Source organism: Monodelphis domestica, chromosome 5 (genome assembly GCF_027887165.1).
Source record: "Monodelphis domestica isolate mMonDom1 chromosome 5, mMonDom1.pri, whole genome shotgun sequence".
Classification (NCBI taxonomy): Eukaryota; Metazoa; Chordata; class Mammalia; order Didelphimorphia; family Didelphidae; genus Monodelphis; species Monodelphis domestica.
In genome coordinates this window covers 320,664,596-320,682,059 of record NC_077231.1, presented here as the reverse complement: position 1 = coordinate 320,682,059, position 17,464 = coordinate 320,664,596, and positions in this window count along the sequence as shown.

Sequence of the window (17,464 nt, the reverse complement as noted above, 5' to 3'; positions counted from 1 at the left end):
ATTCTGAAAGTTCTTCTCTGGGAATTTTGCTCTTGGTTCTTGTTTTCTTTTGTGAGTCTTGAAATTTCTCAGACTTGTGAATGTTAAAAAAATTCCCCATTGGGGAATTCTCCATTGGAACAATTTCCTACTGGGACATTCCCCATTTGGAAAGTGAGAACTGTACTTAGATCAGAAATGGGAAGACCTCTACTCCACCCATACTTAAGACTGCTTTAGAGGAGAAAACTCCTTGCTGAAACAATGAAAAAGTACTTAAACCCATACTTAAGCCATGCCTATTTTTAGAAAAGGGTGCTAAGTACCTATAAAGGTTGGGCAACTTGTGAACTTACAAGGAGCAAAGAGGTGAAAACTTACTCAGCGCTTTCCTGATGTTAATTACTCAGAAGTTTTAGTCTACCCAGAAAAGGTGAGAGCAAGATGTGCATTAAGAAGGTGATAACAAAATGTGAATTCAGAATGGGCTGTCCTTTGGAAAACGTCTACAGTGATTGGTAGATGTAAGAATTTAGGGGAGGTGACAAAGGAAAATTTCCCTTTATAAGGAAAGGAAAAGCTGAAAAACAGAATCTCTTGAGAAGAAGCTCTTGAGAGAGAGGCTCTAAGGAGGGTCTCTTGAGAAAGAATCTCTTGGAGGAAATCTCTAAGGAGGTCCCTCAAGGGAGGCTGACTCTGGCTGGAACTCCCTCTGGGGAGACTCTGTCCCTCTGAATCCCTTGCTTGGACAAATCTTATGGTGAGTGATTAAGGACTGACTGGTTTCTCTCTTAAGGCTTAGGCCTGGGTTGGCCAGGGCTGCCTTGGGCCGGCCTATTCTTTTTCTCATTTATTTCCTCTTCCTCTCTTTCTCTCTTTCTTTGATTCCTCATTGTATTATTAATTAAAATCTCTATAAAACTCAGTTAACTTGGGTATATTTCATAATTGGGAATATTTCCCTGGCGACCACCTTATATATTGATTTAAAAACAAGACACTGTAGTGAAAACATATTTTCTGCGGTCACAATTTACTCACCACTCTTTTAGCGGCCACAAATTAAGTCTTCCACTATTTTTACTCACTACAGTTTATAGCCTTCAACCATTTTAACTCTTACAGCTTAAGGCTCCCACTCTTTTAAATGCCACACTTTCCCCTCATCAAAAAATGCTCCTGAGACCTCCAAATTAAACACCGGCTCTGTTTTTGGAATGGAATGGCGCTTCCCTTCTTTCATCAGGTACCAGAGAGTGCTCTCATTATGCCTTGTGGCCACATAAAAAACATGAGAGAAACTTAGTGTTTCCTGGAGTTGAGGCCAGTTCCCCATTTATTATTAATATTTGCGCACATAGGCTTATATAGGCAGATGTGCACAAATGTTTAATATATGGCTTAACGTCACAATTTCTTATACAATTCCCCTTCTTATTTTCTTGTTCTCTGTACTATATGTGTATACATGTATGTTTGATAATGATTAAGTTCAACATTAAAATGTTTTTTCAAATCCTCAATATTAAATATTTGCCATATATCTACATATATGTTAACATGGACCTCACTGTGGATGGTAAAAATATACTAATGCATAATGTGACTCTCAGGAATGCTAACAACAGCAAGACCTAGGGCTCCCTTCCAGAGACTCCTGGCAGCCCTGAGATGATCAGCTGAATCTGTGCCAGACAACACCCAACCCACTATTTAAGTGAGACAATTCCAGGCTGCCACCTTAAGAGAAGACCTAAAGAATATTCACTTGCATTTCTCAAAACTGGATGCCTAATCTGTCCCTCTGTGGTCTAGTCAAAGGAACTCTTTCCTTAGACGGGACTCCTGGATCCTGCAGGCAGTCTCCAGATCAAGTCTGGGTACCCCTGCTTCTACTATTTCTTCTCCAACCTCCTGTCTGCTGAGAATTGGAGTGTGATTTAAATTCCTGGAGGCCTGGGACATCAATGACTCTCCCTCAACATACACATGTATACACACATATAGATGTATATAGACATTTAAATATGCATATACACATACATGTACACGGGGGAAAGACAACCATGTTTGTATAATCATGCATGTGTGTGGGTATACATACATTTACACACATGTACATGCATGCATACACACACATACATACACTGAGAACTCCCTAACAAAATATGTCATTTGAGAGGGAGAGATAGGGAGCTAGGAGGAAAGAGCAAACCCGTGTCCAGCATTTCTCCCAGGATCAAACTCCTTTCGGAACTCTCTTTCATTAATCATCCACTTAGACAATAGTGCAATTACAGGAGTCATGAGGAAGCTCAGCAGATTGGAGTTTCATCACTTTTCATTGTCTCTGAGCACTGTCCAGGGGGAGATGCTGTTCCACAACAAAGCCAAGAACAGAAAAAAGGTATTAGATGAGGACAACCTCCAAATTGGTTCATCAATCACTGTATCTCAGAGATTTATTAGTAACTGTCTAATATCCCTTGACATTGATCTTGCAATGATTTGCCATGAGGGGATGTTATTATTCATCAGCATATACCTGAGACCATGCAGCATCACTAGAAGAACATGGGGACTAAAAGGTATTCCTTTGCTTCAGAGAAAGACCTTGAATTATCAGGAAAATGTGCAGATTCTTAAAGATAATCCAGCCCACTGTCCTCCTACCATTTAATTCCTTGGCTGACTCATTTTTGACTTGAAGTCCAAACTGCATGAAGCAAATACCCATGCACACATGCACAGTGGTACACCAATTCATAGAATGTCCAGCCAACTCTATATTACGTAATCATGGTCAGCATTGGTAGCCCCCTGGTATACAAGAGATCATTCAGTCCAAATACCTCCTTTGTGGATAAAGAAACAGTCCCAGAAAAGAAAATGATGTTTCTAAGAATGTATAATGGGTTAGTAGCAGGATTATGATTGGAATCCAGGTCCTGTAACTAACAGAATTAATATCTGGAAGAGACTTTTGTTAGATAAGGGAATTCAGGACCCCAGAGTTGAAGAGACTTGCTCAATGTAACACAGGTGGCAGAGTTGGGTTTACACACAGATACATTGATTTTTCAACAATTTTATTCAACAAACATTTATATATCACCTAATGTGTATAAGATCTTGTTTTTAAACCTGTGTGAGTAGAAGAGGAAAATAAATAAATCTATGCCTTCAAAAAAGGACAACACTGGGAAGTAGCTACTATTATGATACCCATTTTACAAATGAGGACACTGAAGCAAATGAAGTTGAAATGACTTTCTCAGGGTCAACACATCTATTGAAGTAGAATTTGAACTCAGGTTTTCTTGACTAGGTCTAATATTCTCTACATTGTTCTAATTAATGGTCATAAAAATGAAAAAAAATGAAGTATGGGATGATTGCATGATAGACAAACAAATATCAAACATGAATATAGCATGGTATTATAGTCTGAAAGAAAGGAGAAATGTGATGAGCTAAGAATATGGAAAGACTTTGGAAGCAATGCAAAGAGAGAAGAAAGATAACTACCAATTATTCGATAAGTTTATTAAATGTCTATTATTTGCCTGACAATGTGTTAATGTTAAGAATGCAAAGACAAAGCTGAAATTTTCTGTCTCAAGGGCTTAGCATGAATAAGGATATAAAATAGGTAAATCGGAAAGCCATGCGTCAAAGAGATGGAGGTGGTGAGAAGTGTGCTAGCCCCTGGAGGGACAAGAAAGTTGAAGATAGAAGACTGTGCTCCAGCTGAGACTTGAAAGAGATTCAGGATTCTAAAGGGGGATAGTGAGGACCACGGACAGCAACTAAAAGGCATGGGGAAGAAGATGGATTAAGCCTGACCATAGTGTGTTCAGAGGGAGGTAGTGTGAAGTCTGTCTGAAAGATGAGTTAGGAAGAACTTTTTTATGGATTGTAAATGCTAAACAGAGAAGTCTATTTGAATGTATAGGACTCTCCTTCCTCCACATCACAACTTTCACCATCATGGTTTTCCTACATCGAAATTTGGCATAAGAAATTAAATGGGTAATTTTGGGAAGTTTTGCAATAGCTGTAGCCAACATCCAAAGGCCAGTAAATGACACAGAAAGAGGCGAATACAAAATATACATATAGCATTACATAATATCAGCATCTTTTAATATACAGAATTTCTTTTTTATGTTAAGTTAAAAAGTTAAAGTTTGTGAAAAGAACTTGAAAGCCATCAGACGACACACAAAGGCTAGAAATTTTAACATTGATCTACATGTATCCCATGACCAAATACTTAAACCAAATCTACAATAAGGTACTATAAACACTCTATGAAAGAAAAATAACAAAATCAGACTTCTTCTCTTGTACAAAGGGAGGAGCAAAAATTTTTACAAGGATTTTCCATGTCCTACCTAGACTCACACAGTAAATATTTCAGAAAGGATTTGAATTTAGTCTTTCCTGTCAAGTCCAGTTCTCTTTCTACTGTGTCTCCTAACCCAGTTTATTTTCTAATAAGATTTGATATTACTGTCATTTCTCTTTATTTTCTACTTGTCATTTATTGCTTTAATCATGTGCAGATAGAACTTTATATTCATATTTGTTAAGTTTCATCCTGCTGTTTTGAACATAATTTAGCCTTCAGAGCTTATGAATTTTGATTTAGTCATTATTTCTCTCTTCCAGCTTTGTGGTAATTGATAATTTGACCATCACAGCCTCATCTAAGTCATCCATAAATGCATTGAATGAGAGAGACCTTGAAGTGTAGCCCATTCCTCGGTACTTCTCTTTATTAATCAAAGCCTCTCATTTAGGAGATCTCAGGAAAGCTCATTTATTTTTGAAACTGGTATGTTAAATAGAAGAGATAACTTGGCAAACCTCAGTTATAATTAATGAATGTTCTTGTTAAATACTAGTTCATTTTACCTTTGCAGAAAGGCTGTTGGAGGCCAGAGATGAAGAACAGAATGTGATTTTCCCTGGGCCTTACATTTGTGAGCATGTGCATGTGTGTGTGTGTGTGTGTGTGTGTGTGTGTGTGTGTGTGTAAAAGAAGAGGGAGAATGAAGACTATATCCATGGTTGTTACAGCTCTTGGAATTCTTCTAATATATCCATTACTACCCTAATTGCAACTCTTCAGAGAAGATTCAAAGACCAGACTGAAAGGAAGGGAATTGAGGGCACTTCTTTTTTCCTCTTTCTGGTCTCAGTTCAGGTGAACTCTTTTCATGAGAAAGAAAAGAAAAAAAGTTAGCCAGTGTTCTGTAAGTGGCTGAATTCAGTGGTGAGTTAAATTCCCAAGGGAGTCAGATTTTACTGGGTGGGGATGATTCCTTTACTTCTCTGTGCAGTTCAGACATATTCCTGGCACATAAGAATCTCCAGGAGAGAGAATTTCTGCTCATCAAAGGCAAAGAAGTGCATAGGGTCAGAAAGAGCCCAGCACTCTGTCTGATTTGCTTTTCAAGTTATTTAAGTATGGGGTGCACTACCCCACTTATTCCCATACTCAGCAGTCCTTCTCTTGCTCTCCTTTGTCACCAGCTCTTCTTTGGGCTCAGATTGTTTAATCTCTCTTGGGTGCCCTGTTTCTGATCCTCCTCAGTAGAGAGATTTCTTCTCCCACCTCCTTAAATTAATTTGTTTTTATTTTGAATAGATTTCCATTTGTATATCTATGTGTTATTTTCATTTAGTGGACTGCCATCTCTTTGAAACTGTGGCTGAAATGATTTTGATATTTTTATTATTCATGCTTTATATAGTGCCTCACAAAAGCTAGTTAATATGGATAATTGTTGTTTTTATAGTTTTTCAATCATATATGACTCTTTGCAACTCCATGAACCATACTGTCTATGATGGGTTTTTTTCTTTTTTTGGCAAATGTCCTGGAGTGGTTTATTATTTCTTTCTCTAGTGGATTAAGGTAAATAGAGATTCATTGGCTTGCCCATGGTCACATAGCTAGTAAGTATCTGAGGCAAGGTTTGAACTCAGATCTTCCTGATTCCAGGCCTTATGCTCTATCCTCTGTACCTATTACCTGTCTCCTAAACAGTGATAATAACTATCATGAATATGGCACTTTAAGACTGACCAAGTGATTTACATGTTATCTGATTAGGATCAAAAAGGAACCTAGTCAGGCGGGTGTTAAGAAAGATGGGGAAACTAAAGGAGAGAGATTTTAAGGAACTCGATCTGCGTTAGTAAATGTGTGATAGCCTTTGATCCTAGCTTGGTACATAGCAATGGTTGACAAGTGGCATATGTCCCAGTGGGATTAATGTCAGAAAAAAAGAGGAGCAGGTACCTATTTACTACAGTATTCATAAAACCTTTCTGTGGTTGTATGAAAATATTTATAGCGAAAAAATTGGAAAATGAGGGGATGCCCTTCAACTAGGGAATGGCTGAACAGATTGTGGTATCTGTTGGTGATGGAATACTATTGTGCTCAAAGGAATAATAAAGTGGAGGAATTCCATGAGGACTGGAACGACCTCCAGGAAGTGATGCAGAGTGAGAGGAGCAGAACCAGGAGAATGTTGTACACAGAGACTGATTCACTGTGGTACAATCGAATGTAATGGACTTCTCTACTGGCAGCAATGCAATGTTCCAAGACAATTCTGAAGGACTTACGAGAAAGATGCTATCCACATCCAGAGAAAGAACTGTGAGAGTAGAAACACAGAAAAAAACAAACAAACAACTGCTTGATCACATGGGTTGATGGGGATATGATTGGGGACTTAGACTCTAAACGATCACCCTAGTGCAATTACCAATACTATGGGAATGGGTCTTGATCAATGACACATGTAAAACCCAGTGGAATTGCACATTGGCTATCAGAGAGGGGTGGAAAGAGGTGAGAAAAAGAACATGAATGATGCAACCACGGAAAAAATAATTAATTAATTAACTAAATTTATAAAAACTTTCGGTGGTAGAAAAAAATAAAAAGTGGACAACATTTGTGGGATGGTTGAACAAATTGAAGCAAATGAATAAAATGGAGTATTGTGTCATGATGAATTTGCAGAAATATGGAAAAACTCATCTGAATTGAGACAAGATGAATGAAGAATAATAGAACAATAGTCAGATGAAAAAATCATTTTCTAAAAAAAATGAATAAAAAGCTATGAACAAAGAGCTCTCAAGAATTCTGAGATATTAACAAGCATATGGAAGGGTGCTATCAAATCCTTAAGAATGATAGAAGTATAGGAGCATCTGGGTGGCTCAGTGATTTGAGAAACATGCCTAGAGATGGGAGGTCCTAGGTTCAAATCTGGCCTCAAATACTTCCCAGCTGTGTGACCCTGGGCAAGTCACTTAATCCCCATTGCCTAGCCCTTAACTATACATAGGTTCTGATGTAATACATAGTATTGACTCCAAGATGGAAGGTACGGGTTAAAAAAATAAATTAAAAATAAAAAAAGAAGTATAAATTAAAACAAAACAAAACAAAACCTTCTGGTTTATACAAGTCAAGTGTATAACGTTTCCACACAAGTTAATTGAGATTCCTCTCCTAAGTATATATGGCAAGGTCATCATTGATCAAAAGAAAATTGTCATGTTCACCAAAATATTTGTAATCACATTTTTGGCGGTGCCTAAAATATGCCAGCAAAGAAGCTGCCCATCAAGGGGGGAATAGCTCAACTAAATGAAGTAAATGAATGTGATGGGCAATTGCTCTGCTGTCAGAAATGATATATATGATGACTACAGAGATGCTTGGAAAGCTTCCAGTGGCTTATTGAAAAATGAAGTAGAGTCAGAAAACAACAACAACATAAACTATATCTATGATAACACAAATAGAAAAAAAAAATCAGAACTGAAAATTACAGGAAACAAGTTTGCTCCTAAAGAAGAACTGGAAAAATCCAATACATATTTTCCTTTCTACAATTTGAGCAATGCTATTTATGGAGGATTTTTTTCAGATTCTTTTTATTTTTTCTTGATCTTTTTCAAAAATTTTTTCAATTACCTGTAAATATGGTTTCCGACAATTGTTATCTGATATTGGGTGATTCCCCCTCTCTCTCCTTCCTCCTTCTTGTGGTAAATAGTCTGATACAGGTTATTCCAGTGCTGCCTTTTCACTACATATTTCCATGTTTCTCATATTGTAAGAGAAGACACATAACACACAGACAAAAAAAAAACTAACAAAGGAAGGAAAGTGGAAAATGGAAAGCTTTGATCTACAATAAGTCTCCAATAATTCCTCCTTTGGATGTGGAGAGCATTTTTCATCATTTGTCCCTTGGGGTTATCTTGGATCTTTGCATTACTGATAATAGTTTAGTCCTTCATAGTTGATCATTGAACAATACACTGTTTTCTGGGTTCTGCTCACTTCACTTGGCAGAAGTTCATATAAGACTTTCCAGGTTTTTAACTCATCCTGCTGGTCATTTGTTGAAATAGTATTCCATTACAACCATACATTACAACTTGTTTAGCCATTCCCCAAAAGACAGATATGCCCTTGGTTTCAAATTCTTTGCCATACAAAAGAACTGCTGAAAATATTTTGGGTCAATTATCTACCTCCACTATCTTTGATAGCTATCTCTGATCTCTTTGGGATATAGACACATATAGATATAGTGTTGTTTCTGGCTCAAAGGATATGCACCATTTTATGGCTCTTTCAGTACAGTTACCTATTGTTGTTTTGGGGGAAGTTTGTTTGGTATGGCACCAAATAAGGAAAGAAATTTAGGCAGAATTGCCATTTTTATTTTATTCACTTTTCTTACCATGAACAATGGTTTAAGATTTTTTTCCAATTCTTTAAGCCTGACTTTATTTGTGTGAAAAATGATTTTTAATTGTGCTGGTAAAGTTGATGTAGGAAGACCTCTAGGTATCTTATCCTGTCTATAATTTATTTTTCCAGATTACATGTCAATATAATTTTAATATTCATTTTCTGACATTTTCCAATCCATGTTCTCTCCCTCTCCCCCACTCCTTACTCCTTCACAAGAAGGAAGGCAATATTATATAGGTTGTTTATATATTATATTTCCATTATTCCATATGTTCAAATATATTTTTTCATGTTGTGAAACAAGACACATATTGCTTATACTAGAGAAAAATTAATAGTGGAAATAAAGTACAGAATGATGGCACATTGCAAACTGCATTTGAACTCTGCTCCTTCTATGGCAGTGGATAGTTTTTATCATTATGAATTCCTTGGAGTTGTCCTGGGTTCTTGCCTTGTTGATATTAGTTAAGACATTCACAGCTAATCAAAGTACATGATTGTTTTTACTGTGTACAGTGTTCTCCTGGTCCTGCTCATTTCACTTCATATATCTTTCGATATTTTATTTGTGATCATCTTCTTTGTCATTTCTTATGCACAATAGTATCCAATAGAAGCATATACCAGACCTTTTTCAGCCATCTTCCAACTGATGGATATCTCTACAGTTTGTACTTCTTTGCCACCATAAAAAGAGCTGCTATAAAAAAAATGTTTGTACAGGTACATACTTTTCCCCTATCTTTAATCTCTTTGGCATACAGGCCTAGTAGTGTTATTGCTACTAGGCACAAACTACCTACTAGTCTCATGCACAGTTTTATGGTCCTTGGGCATGGTTCCATATTGTTCTCCAGAGCAGTTGTATCAAGTTCATAGCTTCAGCAAGAATGTAGTAGTGTGCCAATTTTCCACATCCCCTCCAACATGTATCATTTGTCTTTCTTCTCATGTTAGTCAGTCTGGAGTGAGATGGTACCTCAGAATTATTTTCATTTGAACTTCTCTAATTAGTAATGACTGGAGCCCTTTTTTCCTATGAATAAAGATAGTTCTAATTTCTTCATCTGATAATTGCCTGATTCATAAATATCCTTTGACCATTTGTCAATTGAGATATACTTTGTATTCTTATAAATTTAACTTAAATAAATATACATTTGAGAAATGAAGCCTGTGTCAGAGAGAATTGTTATAAAACAGTGTATTGTTGGCCTTTTAATCTTGGATGCATTGCATGTGTTTGTGCAGAAACTTTTTAATTTAATGTATTCAAAATTATTTATTTTATGTTTCTTAATGTTCTCTGTCTTGTTTTTACCTAAAATTTTCCCTTATCCATATTTCTGACAGGTAAACTATTTTGTGCTCCCCTTAATGGCATTACCCTTTATTTCTAAATCATGTATTCATTTTGAATTTACCAATTTCCCTTGGTATATGGTATGCAATATTGATCTATGCCCAATTTCTGTCATATTATTTTCAAGATTTCCCAGAAGTTTTTGTCAAATAGTGAATTTTTCTTCCAAAGAATTGTATATCTGTGTGTATCAAATAGTAGGTTACTATAGTCACTTACCATTGTATGTTGAGGGACTAATTTATTTAATTGATCCTTCACCTTCTTTTTTTAAGCCAGTACAAGATTGTTTTGATAGTTGCTACCTTATAATGTAGTTTGAGTTTGAGCCACACACTTTCTTATTTTTTTCTCATCAGTTCCCTCAATATTCCAGGCCTTTTGTTCTTCCAGATGAATTTTGCAATTATTTTTTCAGGCTCTATGAAACATTTTGGGTAATTTGATTGGTATGGCACTGAATAATTAAATTAATTTAGGAATAATAGTTATTTTTGTGATACTGCCTTTGCCTACCCATGAGCAACTAATATTTTTCTAATTATTTAGATACAAAGTTGTGATCATATACTTAGGTTTTTTTTTTTTCCTGTAAGGTAGACTCCCAGGGATTTTACATTGTCTATAATTATTTTAAATTGGGGTTCTCTATCTCTTGCTATTGGTTTTATTGGTACTGTGGAGAAATGCTGATAATTTCTATGGGTTTATTTTATATTCTGCAACTTTCCTAAAGATGTTAATTGTTTCAATTAGATTTTTGGTTGGCTCTCTAGGATTCTCTAGGTATACCATCATGTAATTTGCAAAGGGTGATGGATTCATTTCCTCATTGACTGCTCTAATTCCTTCCATTTCTTCTTCTTCTCTTATTGATGAAGCTAGCATTTCTCATGCAATATTGAATAGTAATAGTGATAATGGGCACCTTCTTTCCCTCCTGATCTTATTGGGAAGGCTTCTAGCTTACTCCCACTATAGCTAGTGTTTGCTGATGGTCTTCCATAGATACTATTTATCATTTTCAAAAATGTTGCATTTATTCCAATGTTTCCTAGTATTTTTTTAAATAGGAATGAGTGTTGTGTTTTGTCAAAAACCTTTTCTACATCTATTGAAATAGTTATATGGTTTCTGTTAGCTTTATTATTAATATGGTTCAAATTTGCTGATAATTTTCCAATATCGAACAATCTATAAATTCTTGGCATAAAACCTACCTGGTCATACATAGTGTATGATCCTTGTAATATGTTGCTCTAATCTCCTTGCTAGTATTTTATTTGAGATTTTTGCATCATATTCATCAGGGATATCAGTCTATAGTTTTCTTTCTCTGTTTTTATTTTTCTTGATTTAGTTAACACCATACTTGTGTTTTAAAAGGAATTTGGTAGAATTCCCTCCCCAGCTATTTTGTTCAAATAGTTTATATGTATTGGAGTTTATTGCTCTTTAAATGTTTGGTAGAATTCACTTCTGTGTCCATATGGCCTTGATACTTTTTTCTTAGGGAATACATTGATGGCTTGTTCAATTTATTTGTCAGAGAAGTAATTGTTTAAGGATTCTCTTTCTTCTGTTAACATATATTGTAGTAAGCAAAGGAAGCTTGCAAAAGGATTTTGCAAAATGAACTGCATTTGATTGACAGGGATGAGTTTTTTTTCTCATTTGGTACCTTAGAATCTTGACCCTTAGAATCCCTGTATATACATATATATGTGTGTGTGTGTGTGTGTGTGTATCCATGTCTTTCACTTAGCCGATCATATCTTTTGGCACATAATTGAACAAAATAACTCCTAATAATTGTTTTAACTTCCCCTTCATTGGTAGTAATTTTACTGTTTTCATTTTCAATACTGGTTACTTTAGTTTTCTTTCTTTTTTGGATCAAATTAATCAATGTTTTATGTATTGAATTGATTTTTTTTCATAAAACTATCTCCTTCCTTTACTTATCAATTTAGTGCTTATCATACTTTCGATTTTTTAAAAAATATTTGATTTTTAGTATTTCTAATTCGGTATTTGATTGGAGAAGATTAATTTGTGTTTTTTTCTAGTTTTTTGTTTTTGTTTTTGTTTGTGGTTTGGTTGTTGTTGTATATCTAATTGTTGCATCTGCTCTTTCTCTGTTTTATTGATGTAAGTATTTAGAGATAGGCATTTCCACCAAGTGTAGATTTTGCTGTATTCCACAAATTTTGATATATTTTGCCTCATTGTTATTCTCTTTAATGAATTTTACTGATTGTTTTTATGATTTGTTCTTTATACCACTCATTCTTTTATTCTTTTTTATTACACACTTAATAACCACCACCACCAAAAAGCATTTTCTACCTTTTGTTTTAGAATCAATACTGTGTCTAAAGCAGAAGAGTGATAAGGGCTAGGCAATGGAGGTTAAGTGACTTGCCTAGGATCACACAGCAAAGAAGTTTATGAGGTCAGATTTGAACCTAGGACTTCCTGTGTCTAGGTCTAGTTCTCAATCCACTGAGCCACCCAGCTGCTCCCAACAAAAACACTTAATTAAACAAGTAAATTAAAAGTTATGTATAAACCTAAAACTTCATATTGTTTACAATTTATTTAAAAGAAATAAATTATATATGTGAGCTAATAGAAATATCTGCTTTTTAATTCCTTTTGGATTTATGTTTCTTGAATACTTTTTTCTCTTGATTGTGTGACTTCTCTTTTTTAAGTGTAATTAATTATAGTGTATGTTCTTCTCTTTTCTTTTTTTCATCTATTCATATTTTGCTTGGTGTTGTTTATATTTCCAATATTTTAATTTCTAATGAAATAATATAATTCATTACATTCAAATAGCACAATTGATTCAGTCATTTCTACCATTCATTGCATTTGTGTGATTTTGCTATTTTGTCATTACAAACAAAGCTTCCCTGTTTTATACATTAAATATCTATTTATATACCCGCATAGCTTTTTACCCTCTCAATAATGCTCTTAGAGTCTAATCCCAGTAATGGGATCCCCAGAATACTGAGCATGAGCAGCTTTACAGCTTTAATATATATTTCCATCATGTTTACAACTTTTCTAGCAACCTAATGTTGGGCCTATTTCTCAATGTTTTTATAAGTGTTTAATTTGATCACTTTAACCTGTCTTGTTCTCAGTTAATATACATTACCAGGAGCATATTTAGCTTGCTTAAACCTTAAGCAGCAGATACATTCTGTTGCCATGACTGTACTGCTTCCAAAATGAAGTCTTTCCATCTTGGTCATGTCCAGAGGAACTTTTGTTCCAATGCCAATGGGAGCTTTCTTAATATCTATTGTATTTAACTTATCTAAGGTTCTCTTCATCTCCTTAATTCATTCCTTATTTATTTTTTGGTTAGTTTAGATGCTAGGATGTCCACTACTTCAATCTCCATCTATGGGCCAGTGGAAGTCTCCAGAGCAGAGGTGCAGTAGACACAGCCACTCCAAGGGCCCTCTGCCTGAGGATGCCAATGGTATCTTTGGAGATGAAGGCTACAGGGCTTAGCAAACAAGATTATATTGCCAATCCTGACCCAGGGGCTATATTGTTGATTCCCCCCTGTTTTCCCTGTTCCTGCCAGCAGGACCTATGGCTAAAGGACTGAGGCCAGGGAAGTCAGAAATCGTCCCCTCTAATTTTCCCTGGCTGTTCAGCTTCACTCCCAACTCCTGTTTGCTCTTGCCACTTTATATCATATAACCTAAATTTCACTATATATCTGTCCACTTGCTGTGGGGTGGGCCAGCCTCCCACAGGGGATGGGATCTTAGAGGTGGGACGGTGTCAGTGAAATGATGAATGGGACAGAGCTTTTGCATTCAAACCATAGCACAGGTTTCACAGGATAAACTGCTCCACTTTGGCTGAGGCCCAGCTTTATTTTATACCCTCATGATCACACATCTACTTGGCACACAGTTTCATTCTCAACATACATGTTTCCATGGAATCTAACAACACACAGGAAGCCTAGGGAGATAGTCAATGAAACATTGTTGTTAAGGGCAGAATCAGTGAGTAGAATCAACATGATCCAGATATAGGTTAGGGAAACCAGAGCACAGATTTGCCAGAAGTTTTTATGCCTAGAAAAGAGGGTCCTATCTATGTGGGTATATAAAGAAAAGGTTTAATTTTGTAAGTGGGCTTTCCTGGAAATATCCTGGGGGGACAGAGTGGGACATCCGTATTAACCCTGCAAGCATGTTGCTCTCATCTATTTTTCCTGGGGCTAAGTAAGAATAATAATCATGGCAATTCCAATAATAAGGGGATGTTAATAATGAAAGTCACTTTGGGAGGTTTCAGTGGGTGTTTCCATCCTTCCTGGGGGCTGCTTTTCAGTCCCCAGTTTCCACATGGACAGTGTCAAACAGTGTGGTCTTTGATGGCTCCTGGCATCCACTCTCTCCTTGAAGAGAACCATCCCATAGAACAAAGAGTTATTTAAAACATAAGTGAAAAAATAAAAAGATTTGAAGCAGCAGAGTGGGGACAGTGCCACTTTAAAGCATTTAGCCTAGGTAGTGAAGCAGCAGAGAAGAGGGAAGTCTAGACCATAAGACAACAGAGGAATTGTTAGGACAGAGAGCAGAACATAGCTGGGAAAAACAGTTGCCAGCCTCCCCACAAGCAAGACAGTAGGGCCACCCCCACAAAAGGCACATTATGAGACTCAAAGGCATCTGGGACTACTCCAAATATTAGAGAAGGAAACTCTGCAAAGTTGGAACATTGCTCCCTGGGAAAGGCAATTTTTTAATCTTAACTTAAACAATCACTTGGAGTTCTCCACCCTTTTAACTTAGTCAGGAACTCAGGATTGTTCTGATAAAAGTTCACACCTTCAGAGGACAGGAGGTGGATCCCTTAGGAACTTCCCCCTGGGCCGTGCCAGGAAATTAAGCAACTCTGATTGATTCTTGAGATGTGACTGGGAGAGTTGATGAGTGGAGAAAACTGCATGTAAGTGGGAGCCTCTGGGACCCTCTGTCTCTTTTTGGTAACTTGGTTGTTTTGTGACTCAATCTTGTGCAGCTCAGCTTGATTAGGCATTCAGTTCTGCCCTGAACTTGGCATTGGTGGCTTGAGGAGTTTGGCTTCAATGACTTGCTTGGTTTGAGAAGACCCTGGCTGGAGACACAGGTTGGAGACCTGTGTTCGGTGGGTTGCCCTCTTTGGTGAGGCACTCAAATCTGGACTTAGTTAATTTAGGTAGGCAAAATTGTCTACCTCCTTCGGATATTTCCCACTTTACTATCTCTACTTTGCTGTAATAAAACTACTAAAATAAAACAAAACTGGGAGATGTAGGTAAGAGATTAAATGACATCAAGATAGAAAAATGACTTTGACTCACCAGAATTTGGAGTAAAAATAATTTAAAAAAATATAACAGAAATAGCTGTAAAGCCTGACATTGGGTTAAAAATCCTATTTCACACTTATGGAACTGAGCAAACATCACAGAGGGGGAAGACCTAAACAAGTGATAGTGCATCACTTATAATGGAATTTTTCTTCAAGGTAATAAATGGGTATGATGAATACAGGGGATTATGGGAAAACTTTCTCTGATAAGATTCAAAGTGAAGCAAGTAGAACCACAAAAACAATACCCAGAGTGGCCAAAATGAAAGCAAACAGAAGATTAACAACGAACACAAACAAGTTCTCCCAAATGCTGTGAAAATCTGGACCAAGTATGGCTCCAAAGAAGAGAAATTCAAAGGTGCTTCTCTTCTATCTTTTTTTTAAATTTTCTTTTCTTTAGAATGTTTTTCCATGGTTACATGATTCACACCTTCCCTCCCCCAACCCAAAGCTGACAAGCAATTCCACTGAGAAATACATGTATCATTGTTCAAAACCCATTTTCATGTCATTCATATTTGCAGTAGAGTGAACTTTTATAATCCAAACCCCAATCATATCCCTATCAAACTCTACATGTGTTTTTCTCATGTGTTTGTACTACCCACAGTTTTTTCTGTGTGTGTGTGGATACATTCTTTCTCATAAGTCTCTCTGGATCATCCTGGGTCATTGTATTGTTACTAGCAGCAAAGTCAGTTACATTCGATTGTGCCACAATGTATCCATCTCTGTGTACAATGTTCTCCTGGTTCTGCTCCTTTTGCTCTGCATCAATTCCTGGAGGTCCTTCCAGTTCACATGGAATCCCTCCTTTCAGCACAATCATATTCCATCATCATCACATACCCCAATTTGTTCAGACATTCCTCAATCAATGGACATGCCCTCATTTTCCAATTGTTTGCCATCACGAGGAGATTTTTGTATAATTCTTTTTTCCTTATTATCTCTTTGGTGTACAAACCCAGCAGTGGCATGGCTGCTCAAAGGGTAGTGTGGTAGAGGCTGGAGAGAGAGAGACCTTGTAAACCAAGATGCAAGAAACTGGAGACCTGCCTGTCAATTGAGAAGGAGTTTCCAAAATGGAGTGTTCCCAGGAGTTGGCAGTTGAGCTGACCAGACGGAAGGGACAGGACTTGGAGTCTCTCTCTCTGGAGGTTGGAAGCTGGCTGAAAGACCCTTGTGGGGCTGACTTGGTTTTGGGGTTCTCTGGCTTTGGACAGTTGAAGTTGACAAGAAGGAGAAATTTGGTTTTGAGTTGGTGATCTATTTGAGAGTTGAGCTGGTCAGGAGAAACTGAGAGACTCTGAACTTTGTTTTCTCTCTTGAGGAATTGTCTCAGACTGAAGGACCCTTGGGGGAGGCTTCAGAAATTAAGCTGAGAGACCTTGCTGATTTTGTGAAAAAGAAAGAAAGAAGATTTTGAACAGCTGTTGTCCTCCATCTCCCTAAATGTCTTAGAGTCACAGCTTGTGACTGAACTACTTTCTCAAACTCTAATTTTAGATTAGGGACACCCTCATCCCTCTCACCTCACTTTCCCACTTTCCTTACCTGAGAAAGAAAACTAGAGTATTTTATAGTTCACTCAGGGGGGAGGGAAGAAGCCAAAGGCTTCAAGAAGAACTGGGAGGAGAGGGTTGGAGAAGGGAGGGAGTGAAGGGGGGGAGGAGGTTAGAAAGATATACTGATCCATCAGCCATCAGTAGGGATCAGTAGGCAAACTCCAGAGCATTCCCTTGTAGAGCAGTTCCCCTGTATGACAGCAACTCTGTATATCAGCATCCCTCATTCCTACCTCCATTACAAATAAGCAGCTTCAGCTTCCCTTAGCAGCTCTCTCAAGTCAAAAGCCAGAGGATAGCAGTCATTGCAAGAAGAAGCAGTTCGCTTTCAGTTTACCTTTC